Source organism: Lampetra planeri, chromosome 19, assembly GCF_965212315.1.
Source record: "Lampetra planeri chromosome 19, kcLamPlan1.2.h2, whole genome shotgun sequence".
NCBI classification, from domain to species: domain Eukaryota; kingdom Metazoa; phylum Chordata; class Hyperoartia; order Petromyzontiformes; family Petromyzontidae; genus Lampetra; species Lampetra planeri.
This window is the reverse complement of record NC_136125.1, coordinates 12055605-12071121: the sequence shown is the minus strand read 5'-3', so window position 1 is coordinate 12071121 and position 15517 is coordinate 12055605.

Sequence of the window (15517 nt, the reverse complement as noted above, 5' to 3'; positions counted from 1 at the left end):
ACAGCAGGACGTGGAGCTGAGTGGACTTCAATCTAGATTTTAAGTTTTCGTGACTGCAGGGACCCATACTCTTTGGTTATTTCGGTAAAGTCACGTAGATATAGAACAAAATAAATTGAATGACGACGTTTCGGGCACAACACAAGCGTCCGTCATCAGGTGGGACAACCACAGCACGAAACAACTGCTAAGGCGGGCAAAAGAGTGGACTTGCCGATGACCGGTACCAGCAGTGTCAAGATCAGCCTCTGTGGAGGAGGCTCGTGAAGGACGCCGCTGGGCAGTTGGAGGGAGTCGCCCTCCAGCAACAACGGAGGGCAGAGGAGCGACGCTCACAATAACGAGCGGTACACGCCGGGCGGCTAAAGCCCAGCAAGTTGGCACCGTGGAGACCACAGTCGGTGCATCCGCCAGTCAGTCATCTCAGTCAGCCAACCCACAGCACCCGGGTGTGTGTTTAATGACCTCTTGCCAGTGGGCATTCGACACTTCACGTGGCCTTGACGTGCAAATCGCACAAGCGGCGCCGTGGTGACGTCGCTGCCACTTCGTGATGAACGCTGCTGCTGTTATTGTCTCGTCTCCCACCGTTCAGAGCTCTTCTCTGCACACTTCGATTTGCTCCCGAATCCCAAAATGCTCTAAATTTAACCAAACTAGACAATAGTTGTTGTCGACCCTTGAAACTAGGTAATTTTTGAGACGAGGTAATTTCCTGAGTCGGTTATTTCAGAAGTGTACGGCATTGCACAAGACCACGTCTCAGTTTACGAACTGTGGTTCAATTCCTGGGTTCGAACACTGGGTGGCAGGGTTAGGTTATTCCTTCAAACTAAGACAGCCTTTTCAAAGAGAAGGGGGGGAAATAAGAGATGGACAAAGTGACGTTAGAAGCGAAAAAGTCCGGGTACTTGATCCTCACAGACACACACCGTGGATTGTGAGAGATTCCTCGACAAACTCAACAGACTCAACAGGGGAAGCCATCACAGGGTGGTGCAATACGAGTTGGACTTCAACCGCAGCCAAAGAGAGTGCATACCCCTTACACGAAAACGACAACATAGTTACTATCAACATAATCTTAAAGCAGGAGGCAGCTGATTTAAGAATAACTGTCAGCAACAGCATGCAGTGCTTAAAGGAGACAATTTTATGTCGATTTTAAAGGCTTGTCACCAGCTTTAATGCAATAGCCTCGCACGGTAACGGATAGCGCATTGAATGCGGAGGAAAGGTGAACGTGTTGGTTGGAACGCCTTCACGTATTGTTATTGTGGAATAATATTACACACTAATGGGCAGGTAATCTGACCGTGAGGTGGGGACGACGTGACCCTGCTCCCCATAAGTGAGGCGTGATGATGAAAATCATATTTGATGTTCGCGAACATAGAGAGAAAAACATGCTCGTCTTCGAAGAGAACTCGCATTGAATCTGCTCCGGATGAACCGTAGGAACGCAACCCTGAAACAGAGTCATTTACCAGGAATTGGGATGCCGCTGTGACATCATTGTCAAATGGTTTGCGGGCTGGAGTTGAAATCCAAAGTTCGTCGGTTCCATTTCCGTTTCCTTGCGCGGTGTTGTTGATGAGCGTGCTGAGCTTTTGTTGACTGCAGAATGCGCTCAAGTTCCCGTCAACCAACGCTCCCTGCCAAAGGTTGTGGTGAGGTTGTCATCCAGCAGTAGATCGACAATGGGCTGTAACTCATCATAACTATTACGACCGTACATTTTGAGTGCTAGCGAGTAACTCATATCCAGGTCACGGTTTAAAAGGCAGAGCTACAGGTCACAGGAGTGTAATTGTGATTAGATCATTATGTTGTATTGTTGGGATTGCGCATGGATTAGCAGGCCTCTGCACCTTCTGTTATCGCTTGTTGACACGGCCTGTAACTTGAACAGGAACAAAACACGTTGCTATGCACACGTCTGCTAGTTGATACCAAACAACAATTTAGCTGTCAGTGGCATAACAGCAGCACAAACAAACCCCAGCCCACTTTGAAAAGTTTACGCACACGCGCCAATTGTGATTTGTACATTTCTGTGGAAACATTTAATTATACAAAAATTGCTTTGCTGTAATTTAATATCTCTCCTGCTTTCAGAGAGTTTCCAGACTCTGCTGTTATGCCTCACACGTATTCTTCTTACTCTTTGGGTCTTTCGTTAAAGTCACGTAAAATAATATTATTTTATTATTTTCTATCTACGTGACTTTACCGAAAGACTCAGAGAGTATGCATTCATGCAGTCGCGAAAGCTTTAAGTCACGTAGAGTAAAACCTTGGATTGCGAGTAACTTGGTCTGCGAGTGTTTTGCAAGACGAGCAAATTTTTCAATAAATATTAATTTGATAAACGAGCAAGGTCTTGCAATACGAGTACTACGTGTACACTTTGTTTGCCGAGCGTCACGTGATCACAACTGATATACGAGTGCTTTGATATACGAGTGCTTTCGATTACAAACACGTTTCCGGAACGAATTATGCTCGCAATCCAAGGTTTTGTTGTATACTTCTTGACGGAATGCACGTGTGTGTCTTCTCACGCAGGGACATAGTGCAGAAGCAAAGTCTGTTCTCCTATAACGCGTGTTTTCATAACGCGAATTTGATACAACGCGATTCAATATTCGCGGACACATTTTTTACAACGCGGATGCGAATTGGCTATAGCGCGAGTAGGAACAAGCGCTTGTTCGGCTGCCCTTGGCGTGGCATCATCACGCAAGGTGACGTCATCACGCAATGCGGCGTCATCACGCAATGTGGCGTCATCACGCAAGGTGGTGTCATCACACAAGGATGACGTCATCACGCAATGAGGCGTCATCACGCAAGGTGACGTCATCACACAAGGTGGCGTCATCACGCAAGGTGACGTCATTACACAAGGTGGGATGCTGCTGGATGCTTCTAGATGCTACAGACGCGCCTGAGACTTTGCTCAGCCTGCGTTACGCATCTCGCGTGCTAGCGCGGACCGTGCTTTACCCTCTGTTATTTATTATAACGAGAATTTCCCATAACGCGGTGTTCTTCAGGAACGCCACTACCGCGTTATAAAACAGACTGTACTGTATTAGTATTACACCAGAATTGATCCTGTCCTTATATAACTCATGATAGTTCCTGTCTGGAAGGCATCCCGCTTCGAACTCAACACATCTTGTTGTGTCGTCATCTTGATGTGCCGTCATCTTGTTGTGCCGTCATCTTGTTGTGTCGTCATCTTCGTCATCATTAAATCTCGAAGAAGATGGCACCATTTCCTTAAAGTCGACCTTTGCCCCGCTATTCATAGCGAGTTCGGATACTTGTACGCGCTGACATGGCGAGATGTTATCGCCTAGTATGCAGGAGGTCATGGGTTCGGTCCTGACCCTGATACCTGCATATTGGAAGGTTGCACGTTTTCCCCGTCGTCGCGTAAATTAGTTGTTGGGTTTTTCCCTCCACATTTAGAAAGATGCGTTTCGAGCATTTGGCTGCAAAACATTTCTGCACAATGAGCAACTTCGTTGAGCTATCATTTGTGGTCAGGTCGCGTCTGAAAAAGAGCTACATAGCTATACTCTTAGGTTTTTTCGGTAAAGTCACGGAGGTACAAAATAATAATAATAAAATCATAATAAAGGAAAATAACTAAATTAAATCACGACGTTTCGGAGGCAACACAAGTCTCCGTCTTCAGGTGGGACCGTCACAGCCAAATGTACTGTATCAAGCTACATAGCTCAGTGGCCTGTACCTGGTAAATCCAAGTTTCTTTTTGTTTAATACCACAGACAGTCTACTATATTAATCTGGGAAAGTTGTATTCTTTTCAGAAGGGTCCTGCTTAAGGATATTTGACAAAATCTCTTAATGAGTGATCTCCATTGGGTAGGAAGCAAGTGGAGGGCTTCACCATTCTGGCGAATTGCCCGATGATGCTGGATGTAATTACCAGCGAAACGTCGTAGTACTCAAAAACTGTAAATGTTGTGGATTCACTCTTCAACACACCGGTTGGCTAAAGCAGTGAACTATTTCGTATTTTATCAACGTGACACATTTTTTGCTGATTGGCCGTGTCGGGTGGTGGAGGGTGACGACACATTTATAAATAACGCAATCTAACCCAAAAACGTTTATTATGAAAAATATTGGTCGCGAAAGCCTACGTGTTCAACTGCCCAGGAACATTCGAATCATAAGAGGTGATAGCACTACAGTCCTGCCTAGAATCCTTCAGCTAACGTCCACAGGTTTGTAACGGTATTTATTGTTTTACAAGGCACATCATTCAACGAATTAGTACTGTACTTCCGATGCAATAAACGAAACACTAAACACCGAGCATCGTGTCATGAGAAATGTTCTTCCAAACGACCCTTCAGGGATATCCGTTGCTGCACGCCCCGCTCGTTTCTCCCTCCCACCTCGGAGGCATCTCCAACTCAGCGTGGATCCAGGAGAGATTTCTCGTCTTCCAGCTGATCACCCAAGTCCCGGCGACTCACCGGCATGCGTGATATATCATTCATTGGTAACCTCCTTTCGTGGTGTACAGGCCGGTCCAGATTTCTTGTGAGCCCCCATTTTATTCTGGACAACTTCACAAATTTCTCAAGGTTTATTTAAAACAGAAATGAATAGGCAAAGGAAAACAATGTTAGGGTGCAATTTATTGGGGGTCGCGAGACATCGTGGACCACCTCTGTACTTGCGTGTTGCACGATAAGTGCACCTAGCATGGCACAAGCGTCGTGGTGACGTCATTGCTCATCGTCTCCGCAGCCTTTGTTCGACATTAGTTGTTCGTGCTGGTTTACAGGTGCTGCTGATTTTAACTCCTGAACATATTAAACAACGCAATAGACGCGTTAGAGTTAGACGGATACTCAAATCCACTAATGTAAGTTGGCTATCTTCTGATGGTTTTGCAAAAAAAAAATTGGAAATATAATCCACCCACACCGACACAAGGCTCGCATTAATGCCATCATTTTCCAGACGGGTGTCACTGGCAAAGCTCGTTTTGAAAGCTGGCTGATGACAAAATTGCTGTATTGTGTATCACCCAGTTTTCTCGTTTTACAAAAGGACTGACATGCGGGCGGTTTGAATCCAAGGGCACGTGAATGAGGCCATGAACATAAACGTGATCTTCTCAACTGTATCTGGGGCACTCCTTCGACAAGTCTAGAACGCCCTAAATAGTTCCGTGGACACGTCTTCATCGAAGAACTCCAGCCAATGATTATTTAACACTGGCTCCTGAAGTCTGTTCTTCCAATACATCACCTAAGAGATATATATAAACAAAAAATCCCGGGACATTTCATGGAAAAAATATCTCACGGTATCGCAAGAGGGTAGAACTACATGAAACACATTGTCTTGGGTGGTGAATTATTATTGTTACGTCTTCGGGAGACTTACGGATTTCCCTGGACAGTTACCTCAAAAATAGGACGATCCTGGGAAAACCGGGACGGGTGGCAACTCTCCACAATGCACACCTGCTGAGATGGATTTCCCTGTAGGGATACCGCTGTTTTGCAACATGCTTGACGATTGATATTTTTTAAATGGAATATCCCATAATTGCGCGTTTCTTTTATTTTCTCAAATTCTGCCCTGTGTGACTCTTACACCTGGCACTGCTTATGGAGTTTTTCCTCAAATGCCTTTGTGCACTATCATGCATCCGTATTCACAGAAGCACGGCTGTGAAGTGCTCTTGGCTCTCGAAAGCCAACGATGGTGAGACAGATATTAGTGAGTCTGAATGAAAACACAGACGGATATAAATTAGTGAGGATATTGGAGACGATAATGTACCGAAGCAGACCAAAACGGTATTTGTCTGTATACGTAAAATTAAAACCTATATTGCCTGGCCTGACGTACAATTGTTGTGCTGCTTGGCATTGTTTTTGCAGAGTAAAAGGGTAATTGCGCTATATAAATAGAAAAACAAGACAACGTGATGCATGCTTGGCATCTCGGCCAATGGAGTGAAGGAAACTGTTCAGAGAAGACAAAATACGAACGAGACAGTAAAAGCAGGGCCAAGAATAACCGATGGAATCGTGACACCCAAACCGTGACAATGTATCCACTCATGTGCCGAGTCATTTACCAATCACTGCTGCCACACCGCAAATACCTCCCGTGCTGGGCAGGGTGGTCCAGGTATCTTGTGACCCCCCATCTAATTCTCTAAAACTTCATGGTTTTTTTTTCAAGTCGGGTTTATTTAAAACAAAAATGAATATGCAAAGGGAAACAAAAAAATCTATTTTGGATCAATTAATTGGGGGTCACAAGACATCTGCAGCACCACCCTGTCCACCACAACACCAATCAAGCACACAGCCGTCCCACGGCTCGTGCAACACATGTGTCACAGTCGGAGCAGTGGCACTGACTATCGGGCGTGGAGGTGGTGGAGCTGGGCTGGGGTCCACAGCGCGGAGGGTGCCCAGGCACTGAGCTATAAAGAGTGGGGGGGGGGGCGATAGGACAGGGGACTCCTGTTTCATTCCTTCTACCAGGTCCCGACCAGCCACTCGACATCATTGAGCAAGAATGAACATGGATGGGGGTTAACCCCCTCTTTGTCCTGATTATGTGCTTCTTATGTTATTCGACTGTGTCGCCTTGCCCTTTACAGCTCTGACCTTGTACGAGCCGTACACAACCGTATTGCCAGGAAGCAATCAGAAGCTCGCATCGAGATTGCCGAGCTGCCGGTAAGGGCCACGTGTGAACCTTGGCCTCATAGGGGGCAGTCATTGACTCCTGTCAATAGGTTCAACAAATGAGCTTGGAGAAAATATAAAAAAAAAGTATGGAATTCTTTAAATTAAACCCATGCCCGCACCTCCCATTTGAATGGTTGGCTACACACGGTACAAAATAAGTTCAAACATACTTACATGAATAGCAAGCAGAAGCTCAAAGGGCCGTGGGTCAAACTCCATTGTTGTACTATACTATACCCAACATTCTATACTTCAAGCTTTCAACCGAACTGCACTGGCGAGTGATGTCACCTCCACACGCCGCCAACCCGCACTCACCGTCGTGGTGCAGTTAAAAATACATTTCATTTTATATACACAGTAGCGCCATTCATGTTAATTGCATCCCAAGATGATGGAGGCTCCCGCCGAGAAGTGGATTGACAAGGGGGGCGTGCGCTCAGTCATCCACAGCTCGCTTGAGAATGGCTCCGTCTTGCTGCTATCCACCGCTAGGCAGAAGTAGGAAGTGCCTTTGACTATAACTGTTTAACGCTGGTCTGACCAATCAAAATGTGTGCTTCAGGACTCTTTTACTTCCGTGGACTGGGAAATGTTCTGGGTTGCGTCCGAGAATAACATCGACGAATACACAGACTCAGTCACCTGGTTCATCAAAAAGTGCATAGAGGATGTTGTTCCAAGTGACGATTTGTACATACGCCAACCAAACGCCGTGGATAGATGGCAGTATTCGCGCACAACTGAAAGCGCAAACGACCACATTAAACCACGGTAGGACGACCGGGAACATGGATGAATAAAAACAGGCCAGCTACGACCTCCAAAGGGCAATCAAAGAGGCCAAAAGACAGGACAAAGTGGAGTCACAATTCAACGGCTCAGACACGAGATACAGGTGGCAAGGACTCCAGACAATGACGAACTACAACGGAAAAACCAGCTGGGTTACGGACACCGACGCCTCACTCCCAGACAAGATGCTCGCTTCGAGAAAAACAACACCGACCCACCGACGCGGACCCCCGCTGCTCAAGAGTATTGTGGGCTCTCGGTCTTTGTGGCAGACCTGAGTCGTCAGTCTTTCAACCGCGTGAACTCTCGCAAGGCTGCCGGTCCAGATGGCGTGCCAAGTCGCGTTCTCAGAGCATGCGTAGATCAGCTGGCAGGAGTGTCTACGGACATATTCAATCTCTCCCTAAACCAGTCTGTTGCCCTCATGTGCTTCAATAGGTCCAACATCGTTCCTGTACCCAAGCAAGCTAAGGTCACCGAACCAAATGATTGTCGCCCCATAGCACTCACTTCTGTCATCATGATGAGCTTTAAGCGGCTAGTCAAGGAGCATATCAGCTCCACCTTACCATACACCCTAGACCCACTCTAATTTGCATACCGCCCCAACAGATCCACGGACAACGCAATTGCCACTGCACTACACAACGCCCGATCCCACCTGGACAAGAGGAACACTTATGTGAGAATGCTGTTCATTGACTACAGTTCAGAATTCAACACCAGAGTGCCCTCAAAGCTCGTCACGAAGTTCAGGGCGCTGGGTCTGAACTCCTCCCTGTTGCAACTGGGTCCTGGACTTTCTCCCCAGGGGTGTGTGCTCAGCCGCCTCTTGTATTCCCTGTTCACCCATAACTGCGTGGCCACGCACGACTCACTCATCAAGTTTGCTGACGACATGACAGTGGTAGGCCTGATCACCAACAATGATGAGACAGCCTACAGGGAGAAGATTAGAACCTTGGTGGAGTGGTGCCAGGACAATAACCTCTACTTCAACGTCAACAAAACCAAGCGGCTGATCGTGGACTATAGGAGAAAGAAGGGAGAGCACGCCTCCATCCACATTGATGGGGGCACGGTGGGGAGGGTAAAAAGTTTCAAATTCCTGAGCATACACATCACCGAGGACCTGACATGGTCCCATCACATCGACACGGTGGTGAACAAGGCGCAACAGCGCCTCTTCAACCTCGGGTGGCTGAAGAAATTCGGCATGGCCCCTAAGACTCTCACGGACTTCTACAGATGCACCATTGAGAGCATTCTGCCGGGTTGCATCACCGCCTGGTACGGCAACTGCACCGCCCTCGATAGCGAGGCCCTACAGAGGGTGGTGAGGTCAGCCCAATGTACCAGCGGGGGCACGCCGCTGGTACATCCAGGTGAGGTTCAGGACATTTACACCACTCGGTGTCGTAGCAAGTCCAGGAAGATCATGAAGGACCTCAGCCATCCAAGCCACAGACTGTTCACTATGCTACCATCTGATAACCGAATCATTTCACTGCACCCACTAGAACATCAGCTGAACTGTTTATGTAGTGTCTTGGTTTACATTTACAACTGTGCTCTTGATGTATCCACTCAAGAGGTGGTCTCTGAATTTGGTGGAAGCCTCCACCCGCACGTTGAACAGCTCGGCGCAGCTGCAGTTGTGGTCACGATGTTTACGCGGTCAGTAGCGCTCTTGAGAGACTCCGTATGGCGACAGTCTCTTGTCTGGGCTGGCGCCTCCAACCGCCCATTGAACAACTCAACATGGCTGCAGTCCTGGCCATGGAGTCGACACTTTCAGTAGCGCGCTTAAGAGACTCCACGTGGCGAGTCTCGGGACTTGGCTGACGCCTCCAACCGCACCTTGAACAATTCAAGGCGGCTGCAGTCTTGGTCCCGAAGTCCCCCGCCCAGCAGTCATCGTTGGTCTTCTCCGGGCGTGCCTCGGTCGTGATGGACGTCGATCATCTCTACCCGTACCCGGTGGCGCCCGCTTAAATACACACATTTAGTCCCGCCCCCACGGCCTCTCCCTCCCGAGCAGCCAATCAGCTGCCTGTGCTGGGCGGCAGACATTCGTTGCTCGCCTTCATGGCTCCTGTCAATCAACTTGGCACGTGCAGCGTCCTCCAATCGGAACCTCGAAAATCCGTGATATTAAACCTGATTCTTTTTGTTGGGAACACCTGCCACCAATCACGCATAGCCCCGTCGACTGCTCCCTCACCCCACGCCACCTGGCCTGTCCTGACTGGTCAATTCGTGTCCCGCCACCAATTAAGGCCAGACTGAGTGGCGCACTTGATTCCAGTCGGCGGGGTCTTTTGGGGAAATCTACCCCCTATCCACTCACACCCCCCCCCCCTTTTACCTGATGTAACCTCAGCCACCTCGGCTCACCCAGGTGTGATAGTGCTCACCCACACCGTTACGCCACTAAACCAAACTCGTAAAGTCTTCACACAAAGCTACCCCATTTAGTGTGTTAACTGTCGGGGAAAGTGTGCGCGTGCTATTAAAATTTAACGAATACTTTACAGCTATTTCGGCACATAGGCTGCTGAATGAAGAGTCAGTCGTGAGGGTTTTGTTGACCATACTGCACCACACTGGTCAGTTCTGTGGCGAGATGTTAACTACCTCGCCTGGCATACAGGAGGTGGTGGGTTCGATCCCCACCCTGGAGCCTGTATATTTGTAGTTTACATGTTCTCTCTCTCCGTGGCCGCGTGGATTTTTCTCCGGATCCTCCGCTTTTTCCCTCCACATTTAGTAACGTGCGTTTTGATTATTTGGCTGCTATAAATTTCCACGCAATAAACCACTTTGCTGGGCGATTATATTATTCGTGGCGAGGTCGCTTCTGAAAAAGAGCGATATAGCTAAGTGGGCCTTACCTGCTAAAACACAAATAATTTACACTCACCGCTGATCAGGGAATTATTTCTGGTCTTGCCGGTGTGCACAACATCCAGTACAGCAAGTCCTCGTTTAACGTGGTAGATGCGTTCCTGGAAAGTGCCGAGTTAAGCTAAAAACGCGTTAAGTGCAAAGATTTCCCCATAAATAATATAACGATAAAGTTTGTCGAGATACGATGCACACACACGGTGAGATGGCGCGTTACTGTATCATTCCGCACCCTGTATCACTGTCCCGCTCAACCGCGCAGCTCAAGAAAGTAGTTCGTCATCGACTACTCAGCGATGTTAACTACCTCGCCTGGTATGCAGGAGGTCGTGGGTTCGATCCCTAACCTGACGCCTGCTGTATATGTTTTCCCCGTGGTCGCGTGGATTTTTCTCCCGGTCCTCTGGTTTTTCCCTCCATATTTAGAAACGTTGCGTTTAGAGTATTCGATTGCTGTAAATGTCTACATGTCCACGTGATAAGCCACTTCGTTGAGCCATCATTTGTGGCCAGGTCGCTTCTGAAAAAGAGCTGTATAGCTCAGTCGGCTTTACCTGGTAAAATACAAACATGGATTAGTTTTAAACTGCGTTTTAAAGGGGCGCGTTTCGCGTCTCACACGTACAGGATGTCCGCACTTAGAAACGTGTTTGGAAGCAACTTTAAAAACTCGCAAGGGTTCAGATATCACTCACCACTGATGCTAGCTGTTGTCAGGAATACAACTTTAAAGTTGCCAGGTTCATTGCAACAATGATCTACCCCACGACTCCAGCGCTCCATCCACACATCAACACACACACAGACACATCTACAGAGACATCAACACACACACAGACACATCTACAGAGACATCAACACACACACAGACACATATACAGAGACATCAACACACACACAGACACATATACAGAGACATCAACACACACACAGACACATCTACAGAGACATTAACACACACACAGCCCAACAAAGACAGAGATCCCCCCCACCCCCTATCACCTTTCAAGACTCTTAGGGGTGAAGGCTGTTTGCGAGACTCTATTAATGCTGGCACTGCTACCAAGGAGGTGCTGTGACCAGCACCACGCTGTCTTTGTGCCCCTGTGCTGATGTTTACTTCATCACGTCGGGTTCTTAGTCTAGTCAGAGTCACCTCGTGGAAGGCACGGGACCAGTCAAAGAAAATCGCCACCGGTGGCTTGTTCACACGCTCACACTCGCCAGGAGTGGGAGACCTTTTCATGACCGAGGGATGAATTGGACTTTTAAACAGCGTTGGCAGGAAACACGTGACACACAACACACACCTCGGCCACTTAAATCGGAACACTACACTGGCCTAAGTTACGTCGGAGCTATTCACTTAGAAACTCACCGCTTGTTGCCAAGTTGGAAACATCGCCCCCCCCCCCCCCATAAGCACCCAAATAGTGCAGCGAAGATAATTGCAGTGTGGGGTTTCAAAGCGCGGTGTGGGCTGGGATAGAGCACCTCCGAATAGCACGGTTGGCTACGTACGGTACCAAGGAAGTTCAACATACTGTAACATACACACACGTGGCCACACGCCTGGTGGACCCTGCTCTGGAGGTGCTGTACTGATCCCCTGTCTTGTTGTCACATCGTGGTTCACGTCGCGGTCACTGGTGGCTACTGGGCGGGGGGGGGGGTCACGTTGTAAACTCATGACAACGGAACACATCTGGATCGAAAAACATTGCTCCTTTGACGCGTGCATCGTGATCTCAAGAACACTCGATACCAATCGATTGTATCGAAAAAAATAACAACGTTAAAGCCCTTCATTAATAATACACTGCTGTTGACCATACTTCACCACGCCGGTCAGTGCGGGTCAGGGAGGCCCAGGGCCGGTTCAGATAGCACCTGCCACTAACGTGACCCGTGGGTGGCAACTGCACCGTGGGTACCGCGCACCTCGCCTCTTACACTCGCAAACACTGCCCCCCCTCCCCCTTACACCCCCCTAAGCCCCCCCCCCCTCTTATCCAGCCCACCCCTCCTTACCCCCCCCCTCCTTATACCGCCCTCCTTAGCCCCCCTTCTTATTCCCCTCCCTTAGCCCCCCCATTTAGCCCCCTCCCCCCCGCCAATAGCCCCCCCCCCCACCGCCGGTGCCCAGCAGAGTGACCCATCTTCGTCGTCGATCAAACTCCCTCGAGTCGCTGCGTGCCCAGGTGAGGTTCACGCGCCCCAGGTGAGGTTCACGCGCCCCAGGTGAGGTTCACTCGCGGGTTCCCCTGCCGACGGTGTCGCGCCGGCAGCGGGCGGCGACCCGCGGGGCTCGCGGGCTGCGGCAGCGTCTCAGTGTCCCCGTGGGGGGGGGGGGGGGGGGGTCCGGGGTCAGGGGCCAAGTGTCGTGGGTGTGCACGGGGACGCTCTGCCGGGGAGACCCGCGACGGGCGAGGGAAAGGGCGACGCCAGGCCACGCGGGGCGATACAGATCGCACGTGGAGTCGAATCAGCGTCGTATCCGCAGCGACCAGCGTGGTGAAGTATGACGGGACGAGCCCCCACCCCTCCCCAGTCCTCGCCCTGCAGAGGGGCGAGAAAGGGGGGGGGGGCTTGCAAATTTGTTCGTGACGAGAGAAAGCCATGAACGTCACGGAATTGCAGTAGTAATGATGATAATAGTAGTGTCCGGCTGGAAAAATCCGTGAGTTTCAAACAACAACAACAACGTACACAAAACGTGCATGGAAATCACAAAGCACGACGGCTGTGCGCTTTGTCCACACGCTTCGTAATCGGTGTGTCTTGAGGCAGGTCGTTGCAGAGAAAACGAACGACGCCAACTTTCATCTCGAAGCCCCCACCCACACCCGACAGAGCAGAATGAGATCCAGTTGTCACGCGATGGCCAAATATGCCGCACCTCCGATTAGCGCGGTCGGCTACGTACGGTGCAAAAGAAGTTAAACGTACACACACGCCCCAACTGATGTATTTTACGAGTAAACATGGGAGAGCGGGGGGAGGGGCCTGAAGAGAAAACAACGTTTTGACGTCGTCGAAGCGACGTTGAAACCACATCAATTATATACTTAATTTGGAGCTTTCGTGGCTGCAGGAATGACTCTTTGGTTCCTTCGGCTATACGTCAATCGGCACATGGGCTCACGTGACCAACTCGATTTGATCAACTCTGTCGGCTGTCGGTGGAGGGGCACGCGCAGGGCCGGATTGAGGAGTAGGCGAACTCAGCTGCAGCCTCGCGCCTCAAGTCCATCACGAGTGCGCCGCACTGACAAAGACAAAGATCCCCCGTATAGCCGAACAGACTGTAGGGGCAAGTGCTGTTAGCGAGCACCTATGAAGGCCAGAACGGCACAAGAGGGGGTAGGTGGCCAGCACCACGCCCGACCGCCTTTGTCTCCGCAGTGGCGATGTTCACTACACACCGCACCAGGTACTCATTTGAGGCTGAGTCGACCTAGGGGAGGCCCAGGACCGGTTCAGATAATCGTCACTTGTGTTGGCCGTGAGCAGGAATCGAACTCGGGTGGCCGGGTTCATAGCGCAGGGCAGCGCTAACTGAGCTCACTCAGCGCTAACTGATCTCACACTCACACAGCGCACGCCACTGGGACTAACAACGCGGCCGCTTGAAGTGCGTCACTAAACTGTCTCGGGCTCGAGGCGCTTCCATCGAAGGCCGCTGGTGCCTCGACTCCGACCTCGAGCCTACCTGCGTGCGTCCCTTAGCGGTGTGCACACGTGTCCCTCGCTCTCTGCATGAATGAGACTCACACGGATCAAGGTGGGAGGGAGGGAGGGCGGTGGGGGGTGAGGAAGAGGGGAAGGCGGGGGGGACCCAGATGCTATCGGCAGCACAACCTCAGATTTCACAGCTGTCTACGGACGACGAGATAATGAGAAAATTTACCAGGAAATGAGACGAGGCGCTGTAAGGAGATCCGTCGTTCAGGCGGAACGACCCAACCTCTCCTCGGATTGCCCACATCTTTTTAATTTGGGGGATATGAATCCATTGTCTCGAGCCGAGCGGTCGCGGCAAGAGGACGGTCGCAGGAATGCTGAAAGGACAAGAAGAAGACATCTTCATCTACTGCTCCCTCTAACTTGCCACGCAGCAACACGCGTGCTCGGTGTTCAGCAGCAGCGTCAGCGGCGTTCGAGAGGAGGGATGGGGGGGGCTGGATGGGGGCCAGAACTCCCGGCTCGGTTGACCCCGAGCTCTTTGGAATGACCCCTTCCTCGCGCCCTCCCTCCCACGTCAGCGGGGGGCACCTGGCAGTGGACTTTACCGCAATGCACGAGGCTTCCGACACGGGGTGGGAACATGTTGTGGCGCCTGTGTGTGCACCGATGTTTTCCCCGGCGTCCTGAGTTCGATTGTCGACAACAGTGGCGAATATCTGAATCGGTTCTGGGCCTCCCCTAGGTCGACTCAGCCTCACATTAGTACCTGGTGCGATGTGTTAACATCGCCACTGGGAAGGCGGCCTAGCGTAGTGTTGGACACCCACCCCCTCGTGTGCTGCTCCGGCCTTCATAGGTGCTGGCTAACAGCACTTTCCCCAACGGCATGTTAAGCCTATACGGGCGATCTTTGCTTTTGAGGGATGGGGCAAGTTGGCACAGGCTGGGGCACAGCTGGTGCATCTCCTCGTCATCTCAGTCAACCCATGGCACCTGCCAGCGAGCCTTCGACTATTCACGTGGCCTCAGGGTCCGCCTAGCCTGGCACAGCGCTGTTGTGAAGTCACCGTCACTTAGCGGCGAGTCGCGGCTTTTGATGTGTTATGTGTTGGAAGTGGTGGCAAAGTGGATCTCGCGTTGCGCTAAGAACCCAGTGACCTGGGTTCAATTCCCAAATATGGCTAAGGGCGGTGCTGAGTGATATCGAAATGGTCCTGGGCATCCTTGGCTCAAATCAGCCTTTACGGACTGCCTGGTGTGGTCTGTGCACGTGAGGACTGGGACACTAATGAGGCCGGCTGCGGGGTCTTAGATCCCCACGCGAACTGTGCAGGCCTCAATCGGCGCTGACTAACAGC